Source organism: Protopterus annectens, chromosome 16.part0, assembly GCF_019279795.1.
Source record: "Protopterus annectens isolate FY-2018-M chromosome 16.part0, PAN1.0, whole genome shotgun sequence".
In the NCBI taxonomy this organism is placed as follows: domain Eukaryota; kingdom Metazoa; phylum Chordata; order Ceratodontiformes; family Protopteridae; genus Protopterus; species Protopterus annectens.
In genome coordinates, this window is record NC_056750.1 from 383804017 (window position 1) to 383818961 (window position 14945).

The 14945-nt window shown below is 42.4% G+C and overlaps 1 protein-coding gene across 1 annotated transcript in view; it reads left to right on the forward strand.

Annotated features, from left to right (window-relative positions):
* C5 (complement C5) overlaps positions 1–14945 on the forward strand; it is a 1726304-nt gene that overhangs the window by 1231894 nt on the left and 479465 nt on the right. The window lies entirely within an intron of this gene.

A 14945-nucleotide genomic window follows, 5' to 3' on the forward strand; every position in this document is an offset into this window, starting at 1 on the left:
AAGTCATCAAATAGACACTCCATTCTTAAGTTGATTCTAACAAATAGACCTACTCTCCCCTTTCACTCTGGCTGCCTTCGAGATAACCTTAGTGACTCTCTCTCAACCTTTTTACTCAGACATCGAATCAATCCAGCTAAACATCCTACTTGCCATCTAATAAGGAACAAGAAAAACATTAACCTCAAAACTTCATCTCCACATTCAAATTCTTCAACTAGTCCCCACTTAAGCACCTGCTCCTAGAAGAGGCTGTTAAATATTTTAACTCAACCTTCATAAATATCTTGAACATTCATGCTCCATCTAGAACTAAAAGAATAAAAGCCAACCATGACCCATAGCTAAACAAAGAAACCAGAACACTACTAAAATCAAGAGATAAAGCCTAGGCACAATCCCACAAAACCACAAATGAAGCTGCCAAACAGACATACCATGAGCTTAGAAATAATAAATAAATAAAAAACTAGTCTAATAAGACAAGATTAAGTACTATCATAATATCCAAAGTAAACACCACAACAATCCATCAAAGTTTTGGTTGGCTATTAATGACATTCTTCTATGAGGCAATACTAGCACACCCCACAGCTACTACCAACAATACTGACAACATAGTCGCCCAGTTCAATAAATACTTTACAGAAACAATTTTAGCTCTTTCTAACAACTGCAGTACTACTCCTACTCCTGCCCTTTCTACATTAAATAACAACAATACATTTTCCTTACAACCTGTCTCAGCAGACTTGATAAAAAAATGCTCAAAAACCTAAAACCTACTATGGTAGCAGCCAACAAACTAACTACAGACTATCTTAGAGTAGCTGCTGTTGCAATTGCTTACCCTGTATCCATCCTTATTAACAGATCCATTTCTGAACATCAAGTCCCTGCTATATGGCAGAATTTCCCATATTATCCCATTACATAAAGAAGGTAAATCAACAGAAAGTACAGTTGTGTACACTTACCAAAAATGTAAATGTTTGAGTGTATTCACTTTTGCAGTCATCACATTTGGGTTATCTGCTTGCAGTAGCCCTCAGTCAGCCTGATTAACAAAGTCTTGGGTCCTGCATCGGTTGCTGTCCCTTCTTCTGTGACGTCAGGTCGTCAGGGGTATAAAACATGCAGCCGACGCCATTACATCAGCTTTTTTTGCCCCAGATGTCAGGTGCCCCCCTAATGGGAAGCAATTAAATCTATAAATAAACAAGGATATACCTCCAACAAAAAAGCAAATAGACCAAAAAGCTTTTGAGCATAGGAAAGGAGAGTAGAGGTATAGCCAAAAGAAGTAAGGGGGCTGGAGGGAGGGTAACCAGGACTGCAACAGTGAATACACTCAAACATCTACATTTATGGTAAGTGTACACAACTGTACTATGTTCTTCGTATTTCTCTGTTGCAGTCATCACATTTGGGTAGATTCCCAAAGCTAAGGATGGGAGGAGGAATTTAGATAGCATTAGGACCAGCTATAAGCCCCCTGTAAGACTGCAATGGCAAAGCCAGCTCTGGATTTAGAGAAAATTGGCAGATGGTAATTCTTGGTGAAAGTATGTACAGAACTTCAGGTAGCAGCTTCTAGGATGTCCCTGGTAGGGACACCTCTGAGAAAGGCTGTAGAGGTAGATGCAGCCCTGGTTGAGTGGGGTCTGATCCCCTGTGGGATAGGTTTTCTATGGTGCTTGTAGCAGAAATTAATGCAATGGCCTATCCATTTGGAAATGGTTTGCTTTGAAATAGCCTTCCCCTCTGCCCCTGCAGCAAATGCTACCAGCAGTTGTTCAGATATCCTTTGATGTTTAGTCCTGTCCAAGTAGAATATAAGTTGTCTGTGCGCATCTAAGGAGTGCAGTATCCATTCCCCTTTGTTCTGTGGATTAGGAAAGAAGGTTGGCAAATGAATGGACTGATTAAGGGCCACACTGGATACCACCTTGAGCATGAAGGAAGGATTGGTCCTGAGGGACACCCTGTCCACATAAAAGATGATGAAAGGCTCCACTGCATAAGGGCCTGTAATTCAAATACCCTTCTTGCTGAAGTGATTGCTAAAAGGAAAGCTGTTTTTCAAGAAGGGAATTTTAAGTCTGCAGTAGAAGCTGGCTCGAAAGAAGGAAGAGTGAGTTTCTCCAATACAAAGTTAAGGTCCCAGGCTGGAGTTGGAACTCTCCTGGGTGGTCGTAAATTTTTGGCCTCACTGAGGAACTGCTTGAGCAGTGGTTGAGAGAAGAGGGGAGGTTATGTGTTATAATGAGCTGAAATAGCTGAGGTGTGAATTTTGATGGAGGAGAAAGACAGACCCTTTTGAAGCATCTCCGTTAAGTATTGTAAACTCTGAGGTAAACTGGGCACTGCTGTGCTCATCCCTTGAGATTGGTTCCAGGCACAGAATCTTTTCCATTTTTCAGCATAGATTTTCAAGTACTAGGCCTCCTTGCCTCTAAAATGATATCCATCATTGGTTTACTGAGGGATGGTAAAGGAGAGATTAGGTAATCAGACAGGCTGCTAGGTTCAGTGTTTGAAGCTGAGGGTGCAGAATCTGGTTCTCCTGCTGAAACAATAGGTTAGGAGTGTGAGGCAGGTGCCATGGGGCCAACAGTGACACACTGCACAAGAGGGGGTATTGGTGTGGACAGTCTGGTGCAATAAAAATTGTCCTTTGTCTTGTTTGATTTTTAGTAGTACTTTGGAGAGCAGAGGCAGAGGAGGAAAGGCATAAACTATTAGGTTTTTCCAGCTGAAGGACAGAGCATCCACTTTCCAAGCTTGTGTGTGGGGAGTCCTTGTGCAAATTTGTCCAAATGATAGTTCTGGGGGGAGGCAAACAGGTCTATATCTGGGCTCCCCCATTTGCTTGTCAACATGTTGAAAATCCTTGGTTCCAGTTTCCACTCGTGTGGGTCAATGAGGTCTCTGCTTGGTTCGTCTGCCAGTGTGTTTTAGTTTTCCTGGCAGGAACTGAGTTTGTAGATGCACTTGGTAGCTCAGGGCTGTGTTCCACAATGCCATGGCTAGTGTGCAGAGGGTGTAATAATGTGTATCCCCCCTGCTTGTTTATGTACCACATAGCAGTGGTGTTGTCCGTCTTTACCATTAATTGTCCTGTAAGAATGTGGTCCTTGAAGGCTGTCAGAGCATTCTGTACAGCTAACATTTCTTTTTGATTGATATGCAGGTGCATTTGACTTGAGTTCCATTTGCCCTGAATGCACTTCCCAGACAAGCGAGCCCCAAATACATAGTCTTATGCATCTGTTGTTAGGGTTAGGGTGGCAGGGGGTAGTGTGAATGGTATTCCCTTGTTTTGGTGGCAGGCCTCTGCCCACCAAAGGAACTCTAGGTGTAGGTAAGGTATGACAGGAATCATTGTTTCTAGGTCTCGAGAATGTTGACACCATAGGCTTTTTAGATACCATTGTAGTCTCCTCATATGCAGTCTTGCATATGGATTCTTTTGTTTATGGTGTACTCCAGACAACTTTGAAGCGTAGGTATCTTCTGCAAGATTCCCTGATTGGGATGTGCAGGTATGCTTCCTTTAAATCTAGTGTTGCCAACCAGGCATCTTTGCCTAGCACAGGGAACAACTGGTGAAGAGTCAGCATCTTGAATTTTGGAATCACCAAAAAGGTGTTTAGAGTAGACAGGTCCAGGATAGGACGCCATGAATTGTCCTTTCTGGGTACCAGGAAAAGTCTCGAGTAGAAACCTTGTCCCTTTTCCTCTTCTGGTACCAAATGAATAGCCCCCATGCTTAAGAGAGAAAGTACTTGCTTTTGGGCCTCTGCCCACTGATTTGGGGGTAGATCTGGCCACCTGCTTGGTGTTGGTAACATGTGGAAGTGAAATCTGTATTCCTGGGACACTATATTTAAAACCCATTTGTTCTGGGTAATGAGTTTCCAGTTCTTTGCATGAAGAGCAATCTTTCCCCCCAAAGGGGCAGTCAGTTGAGAAGTGCTTGGAAGTTTTAAAAAGAAGTCATTGAGACAGTTTACCATGGGGGGGGGGGGTATTACTCCCAGATTTGGAAGTGGAGGCCCCCCACTGCTTAGTCCTGTGCGTACCCTGGGGCTGAAGCCTGGGAGCTCTGCTGGATCTGGGCTTGGACTGAGAAGGTCTGGAAGAGACAGGAAAGGACCAATTCTTGGAAGGCCAATGCCTACTAAACCTTGGAGGTTGTACTTGTAAAAAATCTTTAACAGTTTGCATAGATTTAGTTTTTTCCTCTATCTTTTTAAGAACTTCTTCTGCCTTGTTGCCAAACAGGCAGTACTGGTTTAAGGGATCATCCAGTAATTTCGCTTTAACATGATCTGACAAGGACTGCTCCTTAAGCCAAGTATGCCTTCTAAGTACAGACCCAGTTACAGTAACCCTGCAAGATGCCTCTAGTGAATCAAAACCACATTGCAAAGTATGTTTTCCAACTTGTGGTTGAGAGAAGAGGGGAGGTTCTGTGTTATAATGAGCTGAAATAACTGAGGTGTGAATTTTGATGGAGGAGAAAGACAGGCCCTTGTGAAGCATCTCCGTTAAGTATTGTAAACTCTGAGGTAAATTGGGCACTGCTGTGCTCATTCCTTGCGATTGGTTCCAGGCACAGAATCTTTTCCATTTTTCAGCATAAGATTTTCAAGTACTAGGCCTCCTTGCCTCTAAAATGATATCCATCACTGGTTTACTGAGTGATGGTAAAGGAGAGATTAGGTAATCAGCCAGGCTGCTAGGTTCAGTGTTTGAAGCTGAGGGTGCAGAATCTGGTTCTCCTGCTGAGACAATAGGGTAGGAGTCTGAGGCAGGTGCCATGGGGCCAACAGTGACACACTGCACAAGAGGGGGTACCGGTATTGGTGTGGACAGTCTGGTGCAAAAATTGCCCTTGGTTTGTCTTGCTTGATTTTTAGTAGTACTTTGGAGAGCAGAGGCAGAGGAGGAAAGGCATAAACTAATATGTTTTTCCAGCTAAAGGACAAAGCATCCACTTTCCAAGCTTGTTTGTGGGGAGTCCTTGTGCAAAATTTGTCCAATTGATAGTTCTGGGGGGAGGCAAACAGGTCTATATCTGGGCTACCCCATTTGCTTGTCAACATGTTGAAAATCCTTTGTTCCAGTTTCCACTAGTGTGGGTCCATGAGGTCTCTGCTTAGTTCGTCTGCCAGTGTGTTTTAGTTTTCCTGGCAGGAATTGAGCTTGCAGATGCACTTGGTAGCTCAGGGCTGTGTTCCACAATGCCATGGCTAGTGTGCAGAGGGTGTAAGAATGTATATCCTCCTGCTTGTTTATGTACCACATAACAGTGGTGTTGTCCGTCTTTACCATTAATTGTCCTGTAAGAATGTGGTCCTTGAAGGCTGTCAGAGCATTCTGTACAGCTAACATTTTTTTTTGATTGATATGCAGGTGCATTTGACTTGAGTTCCATTTGCCCTGAATGCACTTCCCAGACAAGCGAGCCCCAAATACATAGTCTGATGCATCTGTTGTTAGGGTTTGGGTGGCTGGGGTAGTGTGAATGGTAGTCCCTTGTTTTGGTGGCAGGACTCTGCCCACCAAAGGAACTCTAGGTGTAGGTAAGGTATGATAGGAATCATTGTTTCTAGGTCTTGATAATGTTGACACCATAGGATATTTAGATACCATTGTAGTTTCCTCATATGCAGTCTTGCATATGGAATTAGAAGAATGCAGGAGGCCATGAACCCTATGGCTTGTAGTATTTGCCTTACAGATAGTAGGGTTTTTGTGGCCACTTGTTTGAAGTAGGTTGTCAAATGAATTTGTTTCTCTGGCGTGAGGAAAGCCATCTGGGAAGTTGTATTCAAACTTGCTCCCAGGAATATAATTTGTTGACAGGGGTACCAGGTGTGATTTATTTTTGTTTATGGTGTACCCCAGACAGGTTAGCACCCTTTGTACAAAGGCCAGATGATTCAAAGGTATGTCCTGGCTTTCTGCCTGAATTAAACAATCGTCCAGGTATGGGTATACTTGAATATTTCTTTGCCTGCAAAATGCAATGACTGGAGCTAGGCACTTTGTGAATACCCTGGGTGCAGTAGATAAGCCAAAGGGCAGTGCAGAGAACTGATAGTGCGTGTAGCCTGCTTTGAAGCATAGGTATCTTCTGCAAGATTCCCTGATTGGGATGTGCAGGTATGCTTCCTTTAAATCTAGTGTTGCCAACCAGGCATCTTTGTCTAGCATAGGGAGCAACTGGTGAAGAGTCAGCATCTTGAATTTTGGAATTACCAAAAAGGTGTTTAGAGTAGACAGGTCCAGGATAGGACGCCATGAATTGTCCTTTCTGGGTACCAGGAAAAGTCTCGAGTAGAAACCTTGTCCCTTTTCCTCTTCTGGTACCAAATGAATAGCCCCCGTGCTTAAGAGAGAAAGTACTTGCTTTTGGGCCTCTGCCCACTGATTTGGGGGTAGATCTAGCCACCTGCTTGGTGTTGGTAACATGTGGAAGTGAAATCTGTATTCCTGGGACACTATATTTAAAACCCATTTGTTCTGGGTAATGAGTTCTCAGTTCTTTGCATGAAGAGCAATCTTTCCCCCCAAAGGGGCAGTCATTTGAGAAGTGCTTGGAAGTTTTAAAAAGAAGTCATTGAGACAGTTTACCATGGGGGGAGTTTTATTACTCCCAGATTTGAAGTGGAGGCCCCCCACTGCTTAGTCCTGTGCGTACCCTGGGGCTGAAGCCTGGAAGCTCTGCTGGATCTGGGTTTGGACTGAGAAGGTCTGGAAGAGACAGGAAAGGACCAGTTCTTGGAAGGCCAATGCCTACTAAACCTTGGAGGTTGTACTTTTAAAAAATCTTTAACAGTTTGCATAGATTTAGTTTTTTCCTCCATCTTTTTAAGAACAACTTCTGCCTTGTTGCCAAATAGGCGGTACTGGTTTAAGGGATCATCCAGTAATTTCGCTTTAACATGATCTGGCAAGGATTGCTTCTTAAGCCAAATATGCATTCTAAGTACAGACCCAGTTACCCTAGCCCTGCAAGATGCCTCTAGTGAATCAAAACCACATTGCAAAGTATGTTTTCCAACTTGTTCAGCTGAATGCAGTAAATCCTGTAAATCCTTATTTTCAGCACAATCAGGAATCAACATCATTTTCTGTTTAAGCAATCCAATAATATGATGCTGATACTTTAACATATGAAACTGGCAGTTTAAGGCCCTAATGGCTAAAGTTGCAGAAGTGTATACCTTCTTACCCCATCTATCCAGCGCCCTGGAGTCGCTTTCAGAGGGGGTAGGATTTTTGGCAGTAGTAGCTTTAATGCCCTTGGGTCCATGTGAAATGGTCTCATGATCTGCAGTAGGATTTTTAAAAAGGAACTCGTGAGAGTAAGGGACCCTGTAATATTTATCAGGTTTTCTGGGAGCAAGAGGTAAAGAGGGGCCAAGCTAGATTCCAAAAAGGCATCATCAAAAATGTCTAGTACAGGAGGTATGGCTAAAGGCCTGTGCTGGGGCAGGAGTAAGAAATCCCTAAGCCTCTTTTTAGAATCAGTGAAATCCTGACTTTCCCAATGAAAATGCTCCCTGAGAGTATGCAAGGTTTCACCAAAAGAGAAATCCCCTGGGGGGGGGGGGGCAGAGGAAATAGCGTCCTCAGCATCAGAATCCTCATAGGTAGTTAAGGGAAAATCCTGGTCATCAGAGGAAACAGAAAATTCAGAATCCTGGTCAGAAGTATCATAAGCAAACTCAGTCCTAGGTCTCTTAGAGGGAGAAGGCTGGCTTCCTCTGATTAAAGTAATAAGGTCTTCAGCCATTCTTATCATTTGTTTTTTAGGCATAGAGGCCTGACCATGTGGTCTGGGTGTCAGTTTTCTAGGCATGGTTCGAGTTTTAGGCCTTGAAGAAGAAGATGGCGTTGGTTTAATACGCAAGTCAGTAGGCTTGAATACACCCTCAGAAGCCGGTGCCTGCACAGCAGCTCAAGACCCATCCAAGGTAGAGACATCCTCAGGTTCCACAGTTGAAGCATCTCGTGGCATACTGGACTCTGAATGGGTCTCAGTAGAGGCCTGTGAATCTGAAGTACTGAGTATCAGGGGCTGCGAAAGCGCCTCACTGAGTACCGGCAAACTGGTGACTGGCTTAGGAAAAGCGTTGTCGGCAGCTTTGTACCTAGGCGGCCTGTCTCTGTCTTTATCTTTGCATTTTTTTCAGAATGTCAGTAGTCGGATGGCTTTCCAAAGTTATATCAGGATAATTGAACCGAGCACCAAAATATTTAGAAGCGAAAATATACCGACGACAGATAGTTCGTGGTTTAAATAAGGCACAAAACCGACAGTGAGGTACGTCGTGGTCAGGGCCTTGGCAAGCAATACAGTATGTATGAAAATCTTTATGAGGTAGTTGCTTTCCACAAGTAATGCAATTATTTACTTTTACTGACATCAGTTTAGAGCAAGAAAAAGTGTCCCCAATGGGGTACTTAGCTTTTAGTTGACTTTGGTTCTGAAAAGCGAAAATGAAAATTTCAGGAGTCGGCCAACCAGCACTTGCGAATTGCTTCTGCTTCAAGCACCGTATAGCAAGAAAGACTAATGTAATGGCGTCGGCTGCATGTTTTATACTCTTCACAACCTGACATCATGGAAGAAGGGACAGCAACCAATGCAGGACCCAAGACTTTGTTAATCAGGCCGTCTGAGGGCTACTGCAAGCAGATAACCCAAATGTGATGACTGCAACAGTGAAACATGAAGAACATCTGCCCAATTACTGGCCCACTGCTGTACTTTTCACCCTGTCTAAAATTCTTGAGAGATATATACATAAACAAATCATGAACTATCTTGTTAACTAACAAACTACTATCAAACACTCAACATAGATTATGTCCCTTCCACAGCACTACTTCTGCTCTAAAGACCTTCACTAATACTATTAATCTTCATAGGAACTGTCGCTCATCCTTCTTTAACACATATGACAAGCAGGTGGGGGGGTTTGTTTAGATGCTTTAATACATAAAAACACATCAGGATGGATAGCATCATCATAAAGTATGAATAACTAGTTAACAGACAGACCTTACATATATACATGCTTACATATCAACATCTTACCACAAAATGGCAGCCAGACTTGCCATGCTCAGTATTTATACACTTGTGCAAGCCCTTGGATGGCTTCTTAAAGGTACATACACACACACTGATCTACATCCTCCTTCCTAAAAAGACTTTCCTTTGTGAAAACAATATTAAAGTTAGACATGCATTACTATATACATTCAAAACAAAACACAATGTTCATGTCCACACTGCTTCATATCTATTACAGGGTTTATATATGCGACCATATCTTGTAACATAACATTCGGGACCAAATTTAGCAACAGGAACAGTCTGCAGTGTACAACTTGTATCAGGAACTTCTGGTTTAATCACAGGAATGGGAATGTCCTCTGGAACTGGAATAGCAGACAACTCACTCTGAAATAAAGAGTCTTTCCTCACATGCTATATGCTGTGGTATAGGCTTGGACACTAGTCTCAAATGCTTCCGATTCTACCTAAAAACTGCTCCTTGTGATTCCACAATATAAGATCTCGGCTCTGGACCAATATTCTTCACAACACCAATCTGATCATAACCTTTGGACATCTGCATCCTTACCAATTCCCCTTCCCGTAATGGATTGAGCGGTTTGCTGGTTTTATTGTAGTAGGACTTCTGGGTTAAATGCTTCTTCAACAGATTGCTTTTCACTAACCTGCTGCTCCTGACACATGGAATCGACAATTGACTACTGATTGGTAATGTGGTTCTGGTTTGTCTCGACAGAAGTCTCTGACCAGGTGAACCAAGATGTTTATCACAAGAAATATTTCTGAGATTTAAGAGATTCAAGAAAACATCACTGTTGTCTCAATTTACTTCTCAGGTAACTGTTTTGCACTTTGAACTGCACATTCTGCAAAGCATTTGACTGTGGGTACTCAGGGCTACTTGTGAAATGAGTAAAAGTCCCATTCTTCAGCAAATCTTTTGAACTGTTGGCTTGTAAACTGATTGCCAGTGTAAGAAATAACTTTGTGCAGACTACCATGTACAGCAAAATGACGCTTCATCTGAGTAATGACTGTAGTGGATGCTAGGTTAGGAAGTAAGTCAACTTCAAACTAATTGGAGTAAGTCTACTAACACCAAATTATGTTGATCATTCCACTCAAACATGTTGGTGGCTACTGTCAGCCAATGTACCAGAATGTGGTTTAGTTGAAGTGGTTCCTTCTGTTGATGTGGCTTTGTACTATTACACACTGAACAAGATGAAAGTCCTCCTTCATTGTCTTGTGACACAGAAGGCCAAAATACTAGCCCTCTTGCCCTTCTTTTGGTAGAATTGGTTCCTGGGTGACTATGATGCAAGATAGTAATGTAGTACTGTTGCAAGGACTTTAGAACCATTACTTTTGGACCTTTCATAATGATACCTTTGTCAGCCAAAATCTCATCTCTGTATGGAAATTAAGGTTGTAATTCTTGAGGTAAACTAGACTGCTCTGATGGCCATCCTTGATTGATAAAGTTGTTGAGCCTTTGTAAAACTGGATCTGTGGCTGTGTGATCTCTCAGCTCATCAAGACTCGTGGAAGAAAAATGTCTCACTTCCATGACTTCAAAATCAAGGTTCTCATTCTCGTGCTGTTCTGTGGTGTTTCTGGGTGATCTGGATAATGTATTAGCGAGATAAAGAAGTTTGTCTTTCTTGAAGACAAGACTGAAATTATACTTTTGCAATCTCAAAAGCATATGTTGCAGACAGGCTAGAGCTGAATGCATAGGTTTTCTCAAGATAATAACTAAAGGTTAGTGGTCTGTTTTGATCTGAATATGTCTACCATAAACATAACCATGGATTTTCGAATATGAAAACACAGTTGCCAAAATCTCTTTCTCGATGTGGGCATACTGCATCTCAGTTTGGGTAAGAGTTCTCGATTCATAGGAAACAGGTTGATTCTATTGTAGAATGACTGCACCAAGACTAAATTCTGAAGCACCACAGGAAAGTGTAACTGGTTTGTGAATATCATAGTATCTGAGAGTTGGTGGACTTGCAATTCTCTGTTTCAAGACATTAAATGCTCTTTGGTGTTGCTCTAACCAAGACGAGGATACATCATTATGTGCCAGATCTCTAAGCGTTACTGATATTTGTCTCAAGTCTGGAATAAACTTGACTAGGTAGTTGATCATGCCAAGAAAATGTTACAGGGCTTTAACATTGTCTGGAGCTGGCATCTTGAGAATGGCTGTTTGCTTAGAAGGGTCTGGTCATAAGCCTGTAGTAGTAAATAAATGACCAACATAAGTAACTTCTTGTAGCCTGAATTTGCATTTCTGTGGACTGAGCTTAAGATTCATTTGATGTGCCCTTTCTAAAACTTTTCTGAGGTTTCTGTCATGTTTTGATTCACCATTACTTCCTACCAGTATGTCCTCTACTATAACAGCACAAGGATATCCAGAAATAAGTTGCTCCACTGCACGTTGGACGACTTCAGTAGCAGAATTTATCCCAGATGGCACTTTCAGAAATCTGTACCTGCCAAACGGAGTACTGAAAGTAGTAAGCAATAAAGATTTGTTGTCAAGTCGAACTTGCCAAAATGAACTATTTGCATCTAAGAAAGAAAAAAACAGTGGCATTTGGCATCAAGGCTGTGACTTCTTCGACTGTGTGCATTGGATGATGAGGTCTTTTTAGTGCTTTGCTCAAATCTTGTGGGTCAATACATATTCTGTCGTTATCTGAGCTTTTCCTGTGAGATACCACCATGGAAGATACCTACTCAGTTGGAGTTTCAACTGGACAAATTACACTCTGTCGCACCATTTTATCTAACTCAGCCTTGACTGTGTCCTGCATGGCTACTGGAACTTTACGTGCTGGCCTGACAACTCAACTCTGGGTGTAACTTCATGGAGTACACAACTGGAAGCTTGCTTAGATTGTCTTTGAAAAGACCAGCATAGGTATAAAAAATGTACTGGGAAAAATTAGAGTAGTGATCTTTTAAGCTGACTTGGTGGACTTCCTTATTAAATGAAAGCAGTCCCATTTTCAAACTGTCTCTGAGCCCCAGTAATGACTGGATGTGCCTCTTGACCACATAAAATAAGTCGTAGCTACTTCCAGCAGAGTAACATGAAAGCACTACTAAGCCTTTGATCTAAATTTCTATACCCCCACAAGCAACAAGCTTTGCACACCTTGCCAAATAAAGCCTTTCACCATTACACACACTAGCAAATGCTTCTGCTGACATAACATTGCAGTTGGAACCTGCATCAACTTTGAGCTCTTTAGGTTTGCCATTGGTCTGAACAGCACAAAATACTTCATTCGTTGCACTTAATTCTATTGCATTAACTGTTTCATGAAACCCTGACACAGCATCAAGATGAAGAGTAGGGTTTTAGCTTTTTAACTAGTCAATTCCTTTCTTAAAATGTTCCCTTTTAATAAAAGAATGTGGGCCTTTTTATTTACAAAACCTTTTGAAATGATTCCATTTATTGCATTTGTGGCATTGTTGACCAAAAGTGAAACATTTCTTCCTTTTAGATTCATGACTTCCACCAATTACGACAGCTGCAATGAAGCTGGGGTGGGGCACATGCTTTCAGTTTGCTGACTCAGACTCATGCTTCACTGAGACTGTGTGAACTCTGGACTTTTCTGGAAAGTTCTGGGGTTTACCAGTGAGTGCTGCAGGGGCTACAGTTACTGCCATGTGCTTGGGCCTATTTCTTTTAACTATGTATTGCATACTATCAACATGAGCTTTATCACTGTGCCTTCTAAAGCTGGTCTCATTTGTAAGCACGTGTGTTTGGTGTGTGCTTTTCTGTGAGCTCATATATCTGACAAATCTCAATGGCCTTAGTCAAAGGTAAATCACTGTCATGAAATAAGAAGTTATGTACTCACCATAACGTTCCATGTTTGTTGTCCTTGATCTCATCTTCCTTCTTGCTGCTTGGGTTCGGAGCTGATCCTTGGCTCTGACTCAGCCATATACTATAGCTCAAGAGCTTTTACTGGCTGGAGGCTAGCCCCTATCCAGCATGCCTAACGGTAGTTACCCAGATATCGTTTGTGATAACCCAACACTAGATCATATAAATAGACAAGAGATATACTCTACTTTGCATAGCCAATGACAGCTACATATAAAGGTATGATCCCGCCATAATAGAAATAGTAGTAGACTGATACTAACCACAAGTATGGTATAAAGGAAACCCAGCCAGTATAGCCAATAAAACAAGGGATTCCTCTCGATCATCCAGGCAGGGGGAAGGAGGGCGGGACGCAAGAAGGAAGGTGAAACAAGGACAATAAACATGGAATGTTATGGTGAGTACATAACTTCTTTATGTGATGTTGTCCATATCTCACCTTCATTCTTGCTGTTTGGGACAGCATCCCCAGCACCTAATTCTTGGGTGGCTCACTGGAAAAATCCTCTTCAGGACTGTGGAACCAAAGGATGCTCTGTTCCAGGAGGCCACATGTACTTTGTAATGAGTGATAAAGGTGTGATGATTAGCCCATGTAGCTGCTGCACAGATCGAATCCAAAGGCAATCTGGCTTGAAGGGCAATAGAGGTAGACAAGGCCCTAGTTGAGTGCCCTTTAATTTCCCTGGAAGTGTTTGTTTACATAACTCATAGGCATGCTGAAAGCCACTTTGATGAAGTCACCTTTGAGACAGCACAACCTCTTTTTTATCCGCAAAGGATATGAAAAACTGATCAGATTTTCTAAAGTCCTTGGTTCTGTGTAAATAGAAATGCAACTGCCTATGAACATCCAGCTGATGAAGCTTATACTCTGCCTTGCTGCCATGATTGGGTAAGAACACAGGAAGCTCTATGGATTGATTCAGATTGTAGTCAGAACATACGTTGGGTAAGAAAGAGGGGTTGGTTCTCAGAGAAACCCAATCTTTATGGAAAATCAAGTAAGGGGGATGAATAGATAAGGCCTGTAATTCTGAGACCCTTCTAGCTGAGGTAATTGCAACCAAGAAAATGGTCTTCCAAGTCAGAAATTTGAATGGACAAGAAGCAGATGGTTCGAAGGGGGGAATAATCAGTGCATCTAAAACTAAATTTAGATTCCAGGAGGGAAGAGGTTCTCTTATCAGAGGTCTGAGTAGGGCAGTACCTCTTAGGAAAGCCTTGTATAACCTATGGGACATGATACTGGGACCCATTTCTCCCATATGGAAATTTGAAATGGCAGCTAAATGAACTCAGATAGTAGCTGCAGCTGCTCCTTGGTCAAAAGTTTCCACGAGAAATTCAAGAATCTTTGAAATGGGAGCAGTAAAGGGAGCAACCTGATTTTTGCCTGCCCAACAAGTGAACCTCTTCCATTTACTAGCATAAAGTCTCCTAGTAGTGGGCTTATGGAATCAAAATCAAAATGTGCTGAACTGCTGAGGAAACATCGGGAAGCCTGGCTAAGACCAGCAGTGGAGAAACCAAGCTGTGAGCTTGAGCGTTTGAATGGAAGGATGGAGAGCCCCCGAATGATGTCTCAAAAGATCTGGCAGTGAGTCCAGGATCCAAGGCTCCCCTTGCAGGTGAGGCCAAAGGAATGGGAACCATATTTGATGAGGCCAGTAAGGGGCAATGAGGATTAACCTGCAACCCAATGATTGTGCTTTCTGAAGAACCTTGGAGAGCGGAGAAAGCGTGGGAAGGTGTAAAGCAGTCCCAGGGGCCAATCGTGAACAAATGTGTCCCTGGGTGACTGTCCCGGTGGTGGAACTAGGGCAAAGTAGCTGCTGTATTTGTTGTTGAGGGGGGGGTGGCAAACAGATCATAGCATGGCTGGTCCCATTTGTGAAAAATAAAGTCTGCAACCTT